Raw genomic sequence first — 17,362 nt, 5'->3', positions numbered from 1 at the left:
AATCTGCTCTCAATTGCTTTCTGCCCAAAGCTGTTCAGATTGCACAGAAAAGAGTAAAAGAAAACCTCATCTTGGTTTTAATTAATCTCATTTAATTAGAATTCCTCTCGAAGCAAATCCTATCCACCTGCTTACTATGATAAAAGAGAAAGTATGTTTCAGTTTTTATTCTGAACTAGCTGTACCTGCCATGCGTTGCTGTGGCCAACCTTCTCCCCCTCTTTCTCTCCTTTCTTTCTCTCCTTCCTTCCTTCCCTCTTTTTCTTTCCCTTCTTCTTTCCTCCTTCTCTACCTGTTTCTTTTCTTGCTTCCCTTGCTCTTTCCTTCCTTCCCTCCATCTTTCTCTCTTTAGTTCCTTTTCTCCTTCCTTCCCTCTTCCACTTTTTTCTTTTCTTCTCCCCTCTCTCCCTCCCTCCCTCCCTTTCTTTCTTTCTTTCTTTCTGTCCTTCCCTCCTTCTTTCCATCTTTCTCTCTCTCCCTCCTCTCCTTCCTTCCTTCCCTACCCTTCTTTCTTTCTTTTCTTCTCTCCCTCCTTCTTTCCTTCTCCCTTTGTGTGTATTTGTTTTGTGTGTATATATGCATATATGTGCATATATATGTGTGTTTGTGTATATATGTGGTTTTGCGCATGCGTTGTAATGTATTTTTTTCTTTTTTTAAAGTCCCTTCCTCTGTGTTTTTCAGTGTTTTTATGAGTGATGGTCACTCGGTGGCCTGAGAGGTGTATTGTGTCCAAATTTCATGTCAGTTCGTCGAGTGGTTTTTGAGTCATGTAAATCCCACAAACGAACATTACATTTTTATTTATATAGATGTCATGGGGAACTGTAGGCTGACGATTAGCTTGACTTTTAGATGGAAAAGTTATAACTGCTGATTTATGTCAGCTACGTTTCTAAAACGCTTACAAAGAATGTGTTACATTCCATTTTTTGGTCTTTTTTGATAGTAAAGCAAGTGAATCCAGAATGCAGATTTTGTAGATTTGAGGGAACCACAGTCCTTGAGAGTTCCTAGTTAAGTTGTGTGGGATAAAGTAGCTTGTGTGCCTTCAAGTCATTTACAATTTATTGTGAGTCTAAGGTTGAATATGAAAGAACTTTCTAACACACATGTGATCTTCACAGGGCTTTTCAGTAGGCTGGATGAAAAAGATGGAATGTGTATCTGCCCTAGAAGCTCTTGGAAATAGGCCTTTGTTGTGAATGCGATCCCTTCCTAGTATAATGTTTGCTAGTTTTCCAATTAAAGTTTGGACTAGTCCTTTACTCACACAAGAAACTGATTATCATATATGTGTGTGTGTGTGTGTGTGAAATTATACATATAAATACAACCAGGGATGGTTTTCATGCCCTTGTGGATGTTTCACATCCATTGTATCACATGCCCTTTATTCTGATGATAAAGGGTAATGAAGACTAACAGCTGGAAGGCATTTGAATACTTCCTTTGGGCGGAGGGGAGATGGATGTGTTTCCATGAAGTTTGCAGTCACATCATGAGGGATGGAGCAGCAGAGAGCGTGATGGAATACAATTGGGAAATTCTGAAAACTTCTGCAATATGTGAACAGAGCAATCTGAAAATGGCCTTGGAAAAAAATAGCTCTCACCCAGCAATCATATCACCAACACTGCTATAAATAAAAAAAAACGATCATTTTTATTTAGAGCTAAAAGGCTTGAGAGATCTCTGTGCATATCTTAGGTTGCCTTTGAAGAAGAAGTGAGAAACCAGTTTGCATTAACTTAGCTAAAACCTATCAGATTCCATATCCAGAGGTGAACATGGGCAGAGTCAAGGGCATCCTGTCTACACAACTGCTACCCAAGAAACCGCAGATATGTTTTACTTGGAATCTTTGAGGAGGGATGGGGAGTCAACTTAGTTGCTTGCATTCCTGAACAAGCCTTTCTCATTAAAACAAAGAAAACACTCTTGTCAGTGCTGATTGTCATAATAAAAACATCTTGCCTGCCCTTGCCAGTACCATTTAGGTTGGTTTACAATTATAATTGTTTATACCCCAATTTTCCTCTATACGAGGAGACTCAAAGCGACTCACATTAAAAGCATTTCAATACAATTTAAAATCTACAAATATATAAATATAATTAAATATAATTATATAACAATGATATATAGTCCAACCCCCCACCCAAATTCTGAGAAACAACGCTTGATTTTGCCATAAAGAGCACCACTTTACTATGCCATTGTTTTTTTCTCCAGTATTTTTTATTGAAAAAAAAGAATAACATATTTGAACAGATAATAATTGTCTGTTGTAAGCATACATTATAATAACATATTTCTATATTATCCTCATTCTTTACACATTCATATTACATTTTTTTTATTTTTCTCCCACCTACTTCCAACACCCTTCCCTATCCCTCCCACCACTTTTCTCTCTATATCTTTATTTTTAACCACAAACACAACTTTTGAAATCTTTGTACAATATCTGTGCTGGCTTCCCCTTCTTCTACCCATTTTATTATGTTGCCCATTTCTCTTTAATTTCTTCTGTTTTGTCCTCCTATGAATCTTCTTGGGTTATACATTTAATCATATCTGATTGGACTTGTTCAAATAAATAATTATTCCAATTTTCCAAATTCCATTTTTTTTCATCTCTCCACCCCCAGGTTATTACTGCTTTTCCTGCTAAAATCATTGCTTTAAATAAGTCTTGGTTCTTCGCAGCAATGTTTTTATTTCCTGTAATTGCCATTAACATAAATTCCATATTGAGTTGGATTGGTATTTTGAAAAGTTTCCCAATTTTTCTAATTAATCTTATTCCAAAAAGTTTTTGCATTTAAACAGTTCCACCACATATGTGCATACCAGCTTTTTACTATGCCATTGTATATAATAGGACTTGGAACATCCAATAGTAGTCTTAGTAATAATAATAGTCATAATAATCATAATACTAATGATACTTTATTTTTAATCGCCCTCTCTCCCTGAAGAAGAGTTCATAAAACCAAGCCTCAGCAGCTTTTAATGCTGCTTTTTAATGCTCTTAAGATGTTCTAAAGCAGTGGTTCTCAACCCTCCTAATGCCGTGACCCCTTAATACAGTTCCTCATGTTGTGGTGATCACCAACCATAACATTTTTGTTGCTACTTCATAACTGTAGTTTTGCTATTGTGATGAATCGTAATGTAAATATCTGATATACAGGATGTATTTTCATTCACTGTACCAAATTTGGCACAAATACTCCATATGCCCAAATCTGAATACTGGTAGGGTTGGGGTGTGTGTGTGTGTGATTTGGGAGTTGTAGTTGCTGGGATTTATTGTTAGCCTACAGTCAAAGAGCATTCTAAACTCCAACGATGGTATTGAACCAATCTTAGCACACAGAACTCCCATGACCAACAGAAAATACTAGAAGGGCATTTGTGGGCATTGACATTGAGTTTTTGGAGTTGTAGTTCACCTACATCCTGAGAGCACTGTGGACTCAAACAGTGATGGATCTGGACCAAACTTGGCATGAATACTCAATATGCCCAAATGTGAGCATTGGTGGATTTTTGGGGAAAATAGACCTTGACATTTCGAAGTTGTAGTTACTGGGATTTATAGTTCACCTACAATCAAATAGCATTCCAAACCCAACTAATGATATAATTGGGCTAAACTTCCCACACAGAACACCAAGACCAACAGAAAATACTGTGTTTTCTGATGGTCTTTGCCGACCCCTCTGACACCCCCTCGTGACCCCTCCAGGGGTCCCGACCCCTAGGTTGAGAAACATTGTTCTAAAATAAAAAAAAATCTCTTTGTAGAATTACTGCAAATGTATTTGCCTCCACAAAGCAGAAACAAGGAAAATCTGTTTAGATTTACGCAGAGCTTTTTATGAGAATGGTGGGTTTAAACTTCAAAATCTAACTAGCCGTCCCCTGCCACGCGTTGCTGTGGCCCAGTCTGTGTATTTGTGTTTTGTGTGTGTGTATTCATGTATATGTGCATATATGTGTGTTTGTGTATATATGTGGTTTTGTGCATGTGTTGTAATGTAATTTGGGGGGTGTTTTTTTTTTTTTTTTGCTTTTTAAGTCTCTTCTGTGTTTTTCAGTGTTTTTATGAGTGATGGTCACTCATTGGCCTGATAGGTGTATTGTGTCCAAATTTGGAGTCAATTCTCCCAGTGATTTTTGAGTTATGTTAATCCCACAAACGAACATGACATTTTTATTTATATAGAGTAGACGTCCCCTGTCACGCGTTGCTGTGGCCCACATGGGGGTTCTGTGTGGGAGGTTTGGCCCAATTTTATCGTTGGTGGGTTTCAGAATGCTCTTTGATTGTAAATCCCAGCAACTACAACTCCCAAATGTCAGGATTCCACCAGTGTTCACATTTGGGCATATTGAGTATTCGTGTAGAGTTTGGTCCAGATCCATCATTGTTTGAGTCCACGGTGATCTCTGGATGTAGGTGAACTACAACTCCAAAATCAAAGGACACCGCCCACCAAACCCTTCCAGTATTTTCTGTTGGTCATGGAAGAACTGTGTGCCACGTTTGGTTCAATTCCATCGTTGATGGGGCTCAGAATGCTCTTTGATTGTAGGTTAACTGTAAATCCCAGCAACTACAACTCCCAAATGACAAAATCATATTTTTTTTAAGTGAAGAACATACATTGGGTTGTTAGGTGTATTGTGTCCAAATTTGGTGTCAATTCGTCCAGTGGTTTTTGAGTTATGTTAATCCCACAAACGAACATTACATTTTTATTTATATAGATCAGAATGATGGGAAAAGATGTTGTGTTGTTTATTTTCTAGTCATTTTGACTCAGGCAATCATATGGCTTTCTTGGGACGATTTGTTCAGTGGGGATTTATCATTGCCTTTCGCCTAGAGCTGTATCTTACAAAAGTTGGCTTTTTCCGACTTGGGAAGTTTTATTTTTAACAGCACATGATTTGCTAAAAATTGCTTAAGTCGTTTTGGGCATTTAAACCCGATTCTTACCAAGTCCTGCAACAGCACTCTAAACCACTTCCTCACTACAGTAACATTTCCAAAGCCCTGATCAAAAAGTCCAGAAAATCAATCAGTATGCTTTATTTGCAACAGTTGACTTTGAATGGGCATCTCCAGAAGGATAATGCACACCATTTGCTATAAGAAGTACTGCTGGATAATGACAATTACTGTTAATTGTATTACCCTGACTTTCCAGAGATCCTGGGACCCAAGGCTTGCAAATTGAAATACAATGCAGTTAACAGTCAAAAGGTTGATATAAAAATGGAATTAAACTACCAACAAAATCTGAAACCAATTCAAACACTTAAAGGATTTCAAAAACAATTTAAAATGACAAATCAACAGCTTTTGTATTTTTATATGTCTCTAGGTGGCAGACTTGGGATACTTATTCTCGAACATGAGAATACCAGCATCTGCTTTTCCATACTTTTTGTGCTCAAAAAGATAAAAACTAGAACAGCACATACTTTGTTCCTCCTACTTTAAATTGAAAAGCGTCATTGATCAGGGTTTTCCAGAGATGTATATATTATGAAGGCATTCTATCCAGGTACTATAACCTCATAATTTGCATTGACTATTAGGGTGGCAAAAACTTGGACTGTTCTCCACATCCAATAAGGACTGCACCTACATTCCTATGTGTTAATCTAGAAACCTTCCAGTGGGTTGTGTGACTAACAAACCTAATAATAATAATAATAATAATAATAATAATAATACTTTATTTATACCCCGCCACCATCTCCCCAAGGGACTCGGAGCGGCTTACATGAGGCCAATAAAACAAAAAGCAATAAGCAAAAAACAATACAATTAATATAACTCACATATAAACAATAACACGCAAGGATTCAAAAAACCTATGGCTGGGCCAAATTGTTGTTGCTGTTCTTTCGTTCAGTCGTCTCCGACTCTTCGTGACCTCATAGACCAGCCCACGCCAGAGCTCCCTGTCGGCCGTCACCACCCAGCTCCTTCAAGGTCAATCCAGTCACTTCAAGGATGCCATCCATCCATCTTGCCCTTGGTCGGCCCCTCTTCCTTTTACCTTCCACTTTCCCCAGCATAATTGTCTTCTCTAGGCTGTCTCTTCATGATGTGGCCAAAGTACTTCAACTTGGTCTCTAGTATCCTTCCCTCCAATGAGCAGTCGGGCTTTATTTCCTGGAGGATGGACTGGTTGGATCTTCTCGCAGTCCAAGGCACTCTCAGAACTTTCCTCCGACACCACATTTTAAAAGCATCGATCTTCCTTCGCTCAGCCTTCCCTAAGGTCCAGCTCTCACATCCGTAGGTTACTACAGGGAATACCATGGCTTTGACTAGGCGGATCTTTGTTGCCAGTCTGATGTCTCTACTCTTTACTATTTTATCGAGACTGGACATTGCTCTCCTCCCAAGAAGTAAGCATTTTCTGACTTCCTGGCCACAGTCTGCATCTGCAGTAATCTTTGCACCTAGAAATACAAAGTCTGTCACGGCCTCCACATTTTCTCCATTTCCCAGTTGTCAATCATTCTTGTTGCCATAATCTTGGGGTTTTTTTTATGTTTAGCTGCAACCCGGCTTTTGCGCTTTCTTCTTTCACTTTGATTAAAAGGCTCCTCAGCTCCTCCTCGCTTTTGGCCATCAGAGTGGTGTCATCTGCATATCTGAGGTTGTTAATGTTTCTTCCAGCAATTTTCACCCCAGCTTTGCATTCATCAAGCCCCACACATCGCATGATGTGTTCTGCATGCAAGTTAAAAAGGTTGGGGGAGAGTATGCAGCCTTGCCGGACGCCTTTCCCAATCTTGAACCAGTCTGTTGTTCTGTGGTCCGTTCTTACTGTTGCTACTTGGTCCTTGTACAGATTCCTCAGGAGAGAGACAAGGTAATAGTTTAAAATTTAAAAAATAAACGCTGGGCATGAACAGAGGTAGGATGTATCTGGTAGGAGGGCTTTAAAAGAAATCAAGGGAGAGCAACCCAACGAGTAGTTAACGTGCTTCTGAGGACATTTTGATGGGAATTTTTCCTTACTGAAATATCTAAAATTATTAAATACTAGCCATCCCCTGCCTCATGTTGCTGTGGCCCAGTCTGTGTATATGTGTTGTGTGTGTGTATATATTTGTATATGTGTGTGTCTATATATACGAGGGGTATTTTTAAAGTAAGGTCCGTTTTGTTGTAGACACTAGTAGTTCGCGCGCATACCACAACGAGTGCGTGCGTCGTGTACCGGCATGCCTCGGGAACAACTGTGCTCAGTTTCCGCTCTGTAGCTAACCTGTACGGTTCTGTTCTGTGCTTTAAAAATGTTTAAGACTATCAACTCACCCTCCGCATGTGAGGTTCGCTCAGTGATACGGTTTTTGTCAGCAAGGAACCTGCCTGCTGCAGAAATTCATCGACAGATTTGTGAAGTGTATGATGATACTGTTATGAGTGAAAGCAAAGTGTGTAAGTGGGTACAACAATTCAAAGATGGCCGTGACAACGTCCATGATGAGGACCGCTCCGGTCGCCCTTCTTTGATTACAGACCTTTTGGTGGCGGCAAGTTTTTATGAAGAAGATATTTTAAATTTGGTTCAGAGGTATGATAAGTGTTTGAACAAACTTGGCAACTATGTCGAAAAATAGAGTGAAGTATGTACTTTCTGAAAATAAATTTACTTTTTTGAAATAAACTTTCATTGTGTACTTATGTTCAAACGGACATTATTTTAAAAATACCCCTCGTATTTGTGTATATGTTTATGCATAAATACACATGTGGTTATGCCGAAGCCCCCAGTGGCGCAGTGGGTTAAACCACTGAGCTGTTAAATTTGCTAACCGAAAGGTCTCAGGTTCAATTCCGGGGAGTAGCATGAGCTCCCAATGTTAGCCCCAGCTTCTGCCAACCTAGCAATTCGAAAACATGGAAATGTGAGTAGATCAATAGGTACCTCTCTGGCAGGAAGATAATGGCACTCCATGCAGTCATGCAGGCCACATGACTTTGGAGGTGTCTACGGACAACACCGGCTCTTGGGCTTAGAAATGGAGATGAGCACCAACAACCCACCCACACCCCCGGGTCGGATGCAACCGGACTTAATGTCAAGGGGAATAATGTGGTTATGTGCATGCATTATATTGTATTATTATTATTTTTTGGATTTTTAAGTCTCTTCTGCTACGTTTTTCAGTGTTTTTATGAGCAATGGTCACTTGTTGGGCTGATAGGAGTACTGTGTCCAAATTTGGTGTCAATTCTCCCAGTGGTTTTTGAGTTATGTTAGTCCCACAAAGGAACATGACATTTTTATTTATATAGATACAGGCATCGTTTTCAGTTTTCATTGTGGTAATTCTAGTCACAATAGTCTTATCACCCAATAAACAAAGTCCTCTAGGTAATGGACTACATATTAAAAATATAAAAGACAAATAATAAAACAAAAACATCAGAAAACCAAGTTTCATCGCTGCACTGTTTTGCAGTACTCAAAGGTACCTTTTATCAACTTAATCTGCTTTTACAGACATTTTTTTTGTGGATACAGATAATCTGGCCATAGTGGTTCATGCTCTGCTTGTTTTCTGAATGGATTATTGTCATACAGTATACAAAAAGCTGAACTATCTGAGGCAAACAATTGGCATAATAAAGCATACTGGCTCCAAGTTAAACTAGCAAAGAAAGTAGGATAATGGTCACATTGGGAATCAAGGTTCTTCTGGACTCTTGGATCAGTTCTTAAACACACTTCTGGAATGAGCTTCGTGTATTCCAAGTAGACTGGAACGTACTTAGTCCTAATTTTTCTTTATACTGGTTTTAAACCATTTCATTGGATGTGTTGCAATAGCAGATTCCCAGATTAGTTTAGTATTTACACCTTATTTTATTTTTCTGGTTATTTAATATTTAATATTTATTTTACTTAAGTGTTATTTGTCTTTAGTCTTCTAATGTAGCACAAATCCTATGTAAAATCATACTACGTATTTTTGACATTAATATTGAAATCTGAAATATATATGCATTCTGTTTTCTGTTCTTGAGTTCAGCGTAAAGCAACTGCTTTGGGAGATGGTGATTGCACATTTGGACATGTGGCTGGTCCAGTGGAGTTGATGGCTGAGGACCATCGCTTCAAAGCTGGTGGTTTTTGCTTCTTCCAGCATGCTGACATTTGTCCGCCTGTCTTCCCAAGAGATTTGCAGGATTTTTCGGGGGCAACATTGATGGAATTGTTCCAGGAGTTGCATGTGACATCTGTAGAACACAGACGTCACATGCAACTTACAGAACACATATACGACCAACATTCAATACTGATTTTGACAAGAACAACATATATACGACCAACATTCAATGCTGATTTTGACACAACACAAACAGAGGTAAAGGCAGTTTTTCCTATCTTATTTCCAGCATCTTGGATGCTGTGCTCAACTCCGGCCATGGGGGGCGGGGGGGGGGGGGGTCTGTCTTTCCATCTTCCATGGCGAGGAGCTTTCCTCCAAATGATGTTCTTAAGGGTGTCTTTGTGACCTCTTCACAAAAAACAGTACCTATTTATCTACCCGCATTTCTGCTTTTGACCTGCTAGGTGGGCAGGTGACCTGAGGCTAACTGCAGACGCTCTCTCCAACCCAGGATTGAACTGCCGACCTTTCGATTGGCAGGATTTTTTTGCAGTACAGCGGTTTAGTCCGCTGTGCTAAACCCAGCCTCTGGTTTGAACTGAATTGTCTGGCAGTGTAGACTCAAATAATTCAGCTCAAAGCAAATAATGTGGATTATCTGCTTTGATAATCTGGATTATATGGCAGTGTAGAAGGGGTCTTAGTATTCTTCCTTACCCCTGCCTCTCATTTTTTTCTTTTTTCAACAGCCTAATGATTTTTTGGGATAAAATTGCACATCATTAGGCATTATTTTCTGTGGGGGTGCTTAGGTGGGATGGCTTCCCTCATTGGTTTCTCCCATTTTTATTTTGAGGATCCACATGGACACAATGGAGGGAGCGCATGAACACAATGAAGGTGAAGATTTGGGACCTGACAAAAATCATTAGGATTGTGCAAGGTAGGGAAGAAGACAGTATCAGACTACTTCCGTGAAAACTAATAATTAGTATGTGGCGGCATCATTACGTTAAAATATACATTTTTAAAGGCCAAGAAATGGAAAGAATATGGAGCAGCAAATTAGCTAGCCTAAATGTTGCCCAAAACATCATGCACCATTCAATCAATGGAAATCAAACTTTGCCTAATGAGAAAACCATATTCAATATAACCGAATAAATCACTCTAGCACATTCCCCAAAATGTAATTTTAAATATACATTAATCAAATAGTATTTGCTTAAGGAAACTGCAATTAATCTAAATGAAAGCTTTCCATTTATCAAAATATATGTTTACATAAATATATTATAAAGCATGCTAAAAATGCTAACAATCTGGTGCCTTAATATGAATATGTTTACTCTTTACTAAATCATCTGAATTATGACTGTTCTGTCGCACACTGGGCCTGTAAATAATTGCCTTTAGAACAGGACGTGCAACCTTAGCCCAGCAGGAAGCCAGGGGGCCCAAGGAGAAGTTCTCAGAGGTTTTCCACCACAAATGGCCTTCAGATGGCTTGTGAAGTATAACAAAGTCTTTTATTAATGAACAATCAAACATAAACTTCTCTTGTCTTCAGAAAGATAAACAAATGATTCCAGGCTTTTATGCAACTGGTAGTTTCCTAAACTTGCCCACGAAGGACAGGCAACTGTCTTCAATAACTTATTCTTTACTTTAAATGGAAAATCCCCTTTTTAACTTCTTCCAGGCTGACTGTAATCTAACCCTTACTGATGTGGGCTCCGCTACCAAGTCGAACTGCTTCTTGAACGCTGAGTGGGCCTACCAGTAAAGGCTTAGATGTTCTCCAGCTGGAATTCTTTGATCTTTAGGGCTGTTTCCCCGGAAATCTTTGGAGACTTATAAGACTGTTCTCCCCCGGAAGGTCTTGGATGCTCTTAAGACTGTTTTCCACTGGAAAGTCTTAAGGGTTGAAGCTTTTGTACAGGGGAAGCTTTCACACGTCCTGTACATTAGCTTTCCTTGCTGAGACTAACTAAAAATGGCTCCCTTCCCAATTGCCCTGAGCAAGGGGTGGAACCAAAACTTAACGATGATGGACAGGTGACTTGCCCTATGAATGCAATCGAAGGAAGCCACCTATCTGCAGAGTCCCTGAAACCCAGGGCTGCAAGCAAACATTTAATACAAAGCAAGTAAGTTTGGAGCTCCTGGTACAGCCGTACCAGAACAATGACAATTATATGAATATGAATGAAAAAAAAATCAACTGGCTTATATAAGGTGGGAAAGAATAGAGAAACATTCGCTTCTGTGGAAATGAATGGATAAGAGGAGGGAGCCTAACTAAACTCTGAACTCAAATAAATACATTAAAATCCCAGCTGGTGTGAGATTTGTGTCTTTTTCAGGTTGAATTTTAAACATGTTATTCTCCAGAATCAGCCAGCAGCAGAAAAGGTTTCAGGGAAGAATCTGTTCTGAAATGTTCTAAAAATGTAGAGGATCTAGAACAGGCATGGGCTAAATTTGGTCCTCTGGGTGTTTTGGACTTTAACTCCCACAATTCCTAACAGCCTACTGGGTGGGTGCGGGGGAATATTGCCCATCCAGTAGTCAAGCACTAGTTGGTGTCTTGAATGTTGATCTGCAAACTAGTCATTATTCATGAATGTCCTCTTGGCAGATAATGTCTGGCTATTCCGATCAACTCTAGATGACAATTAAAGACCATTCAAGTAAGATCCAATTAGAAGCACAAATAACAGGCTTACCAAACAGACAGATGCTGTTGTTAGCCATCCACAGTTAAGCAGAAGCTATTTCGTAGCTAATTAAAGTGTTTTGGAACATTGCTGTGTTGCTTCCTTTCGGAAGTAAAACAAGCGTTTCCTCTCCGAATTGGGATAATGGAAATAATTCCTAATGATTATTTCAAATCGTTTCCACTTACAAGATTTTATTGGTGTTTCCAAACGGAATGCTTTGGCCAATTTATACAGAACGACAGGTATCTCATTTCACAGCTCATTTCAAATGGCAGCTAATTTGAAATATGGCCCTTCGGGACTACAACTCCTTTGTAGGAAAAGCTGCTGCACAATGGCCTAGATTTGAAATTGTAGGTTATAATGTTTTTTTCCCTGACTGTCTCATGACCCAGAAGAGCAATTCTACCCTAATTTAATGGGCCTTGAAAAAAACACATGAAGTAACACAGACGAGCAGGTGCCACATGCATCCATTAAAATTCATACCATTCTCTCCTAATTGCTTACAAGGCATAGATAGAAAGATCATTATTAGATCTTTCTATCTAATAATGCTGGAGTTGTATTTTCGGCTGTCGCACTTGTTCAGGAATTTGGTCTTGAATATTTACTGATATAGAAATAAACTATCATGAGGAAGAAGATTGCAACTTACAATTACTGAGCCTCAAGATTTAACATATTTGTATTCTAACTAGGGGTGAAATAATGGTATGACTGGAGTATAAGCAGTCAAATTATACTCCATATTCACGGTTCCCATCTACATGACTATATGATCCAGTTTCTGAATCCAGATGATCTGTCTTGAACTGGATTATATAGCAATGTAGACTCATCTAATCCAATTCAAAGCAGATAATCTGGATTCAGAAACTGGATAATATGGAAGTGTAGATCCAGCCTAGGGCCCCCGGTGGTGCAGTTAGGGCCCCCGGTGGTGCAGTGGGTTAAAGTGCTGAGCTGCTGAGCTTGTTGACCGAAAGGTTGCAGGTTCGATTCCGGGGAGTGGCGTGAGCTTCCGCTGTCAGCCCTGGCTTCTGCCAACCTAGCAGTTCGAAAACACGCAAATGTGAGTAGATCAATAGGTACCGCTCTGACGGGAAGGTAATGGTACTCCATGCCGGCCACATGACCTTGGAGGTGTCTATGGACAATGCTGGCTCTTCGGCTTAGAAATGGAGATGAGCACCACACCCCAGAGTCAGACATGACTGGACTTAATGTCAGGGGACAACCTTTACCTTACCTAGATCCAGCCTGAGTCGATGTGCACCTTGAATTGGGACCGGAAAATGAATGGCAGCCAATGGAGCTCCTTAAACAGGAGGGTTGACCTCTCTCTGTATGTATACATATACATATGCTCACACATATACATATACACATACATACACACATATATACACACAAATATGCATACAGACAAACACACACATATACACAATGTGCATGTACACATATACACACAAAAATACACAAATATACACACACACACATATATATACACACACACATAAACACATATACACAGACTGGGCCACAGCAATGCATGGCAGGGGATAGCTAGTATACAATATAATGCAAAATGAATAGAATACGTAAGTAAATGAGTTCAATTAATGTGAGGCCTATGTGTACTAAAATATCTTGGCTTTTAGTATAGTTCCTTTTGCCTTTTTCTCCTGTAGTCTCTGCTAAGTTTCCTGCCCTCCCCATATATGTCTACTTTTTGCTCCATTTTTCCTTACATTTATCTTGCGTTTCCTGCCCCATTTCCTTATCTTGAATAGATACCACATTCCACCACATTTTGATCTTCTGGAGTAATATGGCAACAACTTCCTGACTTAACTCAAGTCTGTATTCCTGCTTGAGTTCTCCTTTACCCCCATTAAAACTGCGACAGAAATCCCCAAAGAACATGAATTATATTCACTAACTACTCTCTCCCCCCCCCCCCCCCCAATATTTTTGCTAAAAAGGAAAGGCTGCTGGGGTGTCAGTGGTTGTGTTGTGGCCACGTGGTTTTCCTCAGCATTCCTGGGCAGTTTTCCAACAAGTCATCATGTTTACACGAGTAAGCACTTTGTAAAGCGGTTATTCTAACACAGTTTTCCGGCAACATGTAAAGTACACAGATAATGTGTGCATGGAATGAGGATAAAAGAGGCTCCACTGTGCTCCGATCATATTGATCCTAAGTTACTACAGAATCCAGAGCTGGATTGATAGAAAACAGACCTTAAATGTACACGCATATTAGTATGCAGAGAGAAAGGAGTGGGAAGATGAGGGGTCCCACTTGGCCACAGAAAGTTTGATTTACTTTTTCTAAACAACTATGTTCTAAACTAGCCATCCCCTGCCACATGTTGTTGTGGCCCAGTCTGGTGATCTGGAAAATAAAGTAATGAGAAAGTGATAGTTTCTAATATATGTAATTGTTATGCTTCTGGGTAGACAGTATTTTTTGCTGTTTCTTTGTCAGTGTTGATGTGGAGATTGTCTGGTTTGCCCACTCTGAAACATGCAATGTATAATTCTCCATTTTGGGGTGTCCCTTTCAAATCTTTTATATATATGTGTGAATCATATCTATCTATCTATCTATCTATCTATCTATCTATCTATCTATCTATCTATATCTATGGCTGGATGGCTCTTTGTCAGGAGTGTTTTGATTATGTTTTCTTGCCCTGGTGAAGGGAGTTGGACTGGATGGCCTTAAGTGTTTTCTGTTGGTCATGGGGGTTCTGTGTGGGAAGGTTGCCCCAATTCTGTCGTTGGTGGGGTTCAGAATGTTCTTTGATTGTAGGTGAACTATGAATCCCAGTAACTACAACTCCTAAATGTCAAGGTCTATTTCCTCCAAACACCATCTGTGTTCACATTTGGGCCTATTGAGTATCCTTGCTAAGTTTGGTCCAGACCCATCATTGTTTGAGCCCACATTGCTCTTTGGATGTAGATGAACTACAACTCCAAATTCAAAGTCAATGCCCATCAACCCCTTCTAGTCTTTTCTGTTGGTTATGGGAGTCCTGTGTGCCACGTTTGGTTCAAATCCATCATTGGTGGAGTTCAGAATGCTCTTTGATTGTAGGTGAACTATAAATCCCAGTAACTAAAACTCCCAAATGTCAAGGTCTATTTTCCCCAAACTCCATCTGTACATTTTTATTTATATGGACTAGCCGTCCCCTGCCACGCATTGCTGTGGCCCAGTCTGTGTATATGTCCTTTGTGTGTGTGTATGTGCGTATATGTATATATATGTGGTTTTGCTCATGCGTTGTAATGTATGTTTTTTCTTTCTTTTTAAGTCCCTTCCACTATGTTTTTCAGTATTTTTATAAGTGAAGGACACTCATTGGCCTGATAGGTGTATTGTGTCCAAACTTGGTGTCAATTCATCCAGTGGTTTTTGAGTTATGTTAATCCCACAAATGAACATTACATTTTTATTTATATAGAAAGATTAAAAGGGTTACATTTGTTTACTGTATTTGTATACCGCCCTTCTCAGCTCTCAGGGCGGTTTATAATGGCAATGATTCAATGCCCCAAAACACTATAAAACATTTAAAAACATTAACAGATAATATAAAACAATTACAAGAATATTAAAACATAGATCATTTGCGTCTCTTAATAAAAAAAATATTGTCCCATCTTGTCGTCCAGTCGTTCCAATTCCTATGTCTTTTACCTTGCATTTTCAAGCGCTTGCTCAAACAACCAAGTCTTGACGCTTTTCCGAAATGTTACGAGGGAGGGGGCCAGTCTAATGTCCCCAGGAAGGGCGTTCCATAGCCGAGGGGCCACCACTGAGAAAGCCCTGTCTCTCGTCGCCACCAAACATGTTTGTGACGCAGGTTGGATCGAGAGCAGGGGTTCCCCGGGTTCATAAGGGAAGATGCGTTCAGACAGGTAAGTTGGGCCAGAACCATTTAGGGCTTTATAGGCTAAAGCCGGCACTTTGAATTGTGCCCGGTAGCAGACTGGCAGCTAGTGGAGCTGGTGCAACAGAGGAGTTGTATGCTTCCTGAGGGTCAGGCATGTAGCCGGGGGGGGGGGGGGCTTGAGGGGCTTCAGCCCCCCCCCCCCCCCCGAAATTCTCATGATGGTTCGCGAAAAGGCCTTACTGGTGCATTATTTAAACTGTTATGTTTATTCATATCATGATCTGATCACCATACTCAATATATCCCATATGCATGGGGGTATTGGGGTAATGATACAAAAGGTTTGCTAGGCTAGACCCTCTTTCACTCAGACTCAGCCCCCCCCCGAAACTCATCCCCCCCGAAACCCCCCTGAAAAAAATCCAGCCCCCCCCCCCCCCGAAATGAAATCCTGTCTACGGGCCTGCTGAGTGTTGCTCCTGTTATTAATCTGGTTGCCATCCGTTGGACCATTTGAAGCTTCCGGACAGTCTTCAAAGGCAACCCCACGTAGAGAATGTTGCAGTATCATATACATTTATACCAAACTCAAATGTATATGATATTATCAAACCAAATAAACCCTAACAGAGCTTACTGTTGGGTTGACAATTGCTCCTGTGCTTTAAAATGCAATTTGATCTGCAGAAATTAGTAGGTAACGTCTTTTAACAGAATGGAAATAAATCACTTGCTAATGCCTGCAAATCATAGGAGAGGGGCCAGTAAAAATGTCAGCACGCAGGGCCTTTTATATAACAAGTTGTTTTAAACTTGCTCAAATGTTTTTAAAAGGTATACAAGAGAGGTGATTGCTACTCCAAACCTGGCAGCAGTTGAAAGCAAGGTAGCAGTGGCATTCTATGAATCCATAGTCGACATCTCAGGGGGCAAAGGAGACGGGAGAGGATGGTGAACAAAACAGACTGCCGAGCTATTCAAAGGCAGGAAATCTTGGAAAAAACATTGCAACTGTGAAAGCAGGTTAAAGGAAGTGCTGCTAGACTGTCTGGATCAGTTCCAGTTCGATTCAAAACAAAGATAAGTCTGGTTGTTGTCTTTGCACTGAACAATTAGCTGGAGCAAGCCTGGATGCCATTTTATAGCACGTATACTGAGCTGTACATTTGCTTCCTACTGGCAATATATCTCTTAGACTACCTTATCAGTCTGTTAATCAGACAACAATATTTTTTAAAATGTTTGTCTTCCTGCATTATTCTTCCAACTCAACAAGCTGTTGGAAAAATTGTATTAACAAACTGATAAGATTTTTTTTAAAAAAATATTGTGTTTATCTCCTAAAAAGTTCACTTCAGTCTTCCACTTTGCCTCAATTAATGTTCTTCCAGACAGACGTCTCCTTTTGCCGGTCATAAGACACAGTGCAACAATTCAATTTTCTCCCTTACAAGATTCTCTATAGCAAATAAAAGCAGTAGAAAAACACAAGGAGGTTACAAAAAGGAAGAGAAGACTGTCTGGACTATCTGTAAAATTCTGTAAATGAGGCAGAACCGTTGCAAA

This window comes from Anolis sagrei, chromosome 5, assembly GCF_037176765.1.
Source record: "Anolis sagrei isolate rAnoSag1 chromosome 5, rAnoSag1.mat, whole genome shotgun sequence".
Classification (NCBI taxonomy): Eukaryota; Metazoa; Chordata; class Lepidosauria; order Squamata; family Dactyloidae; genus Anolis; species Anolis sagrei.
Note: the sequence above shows the minus strand (reverse complement) of the source record.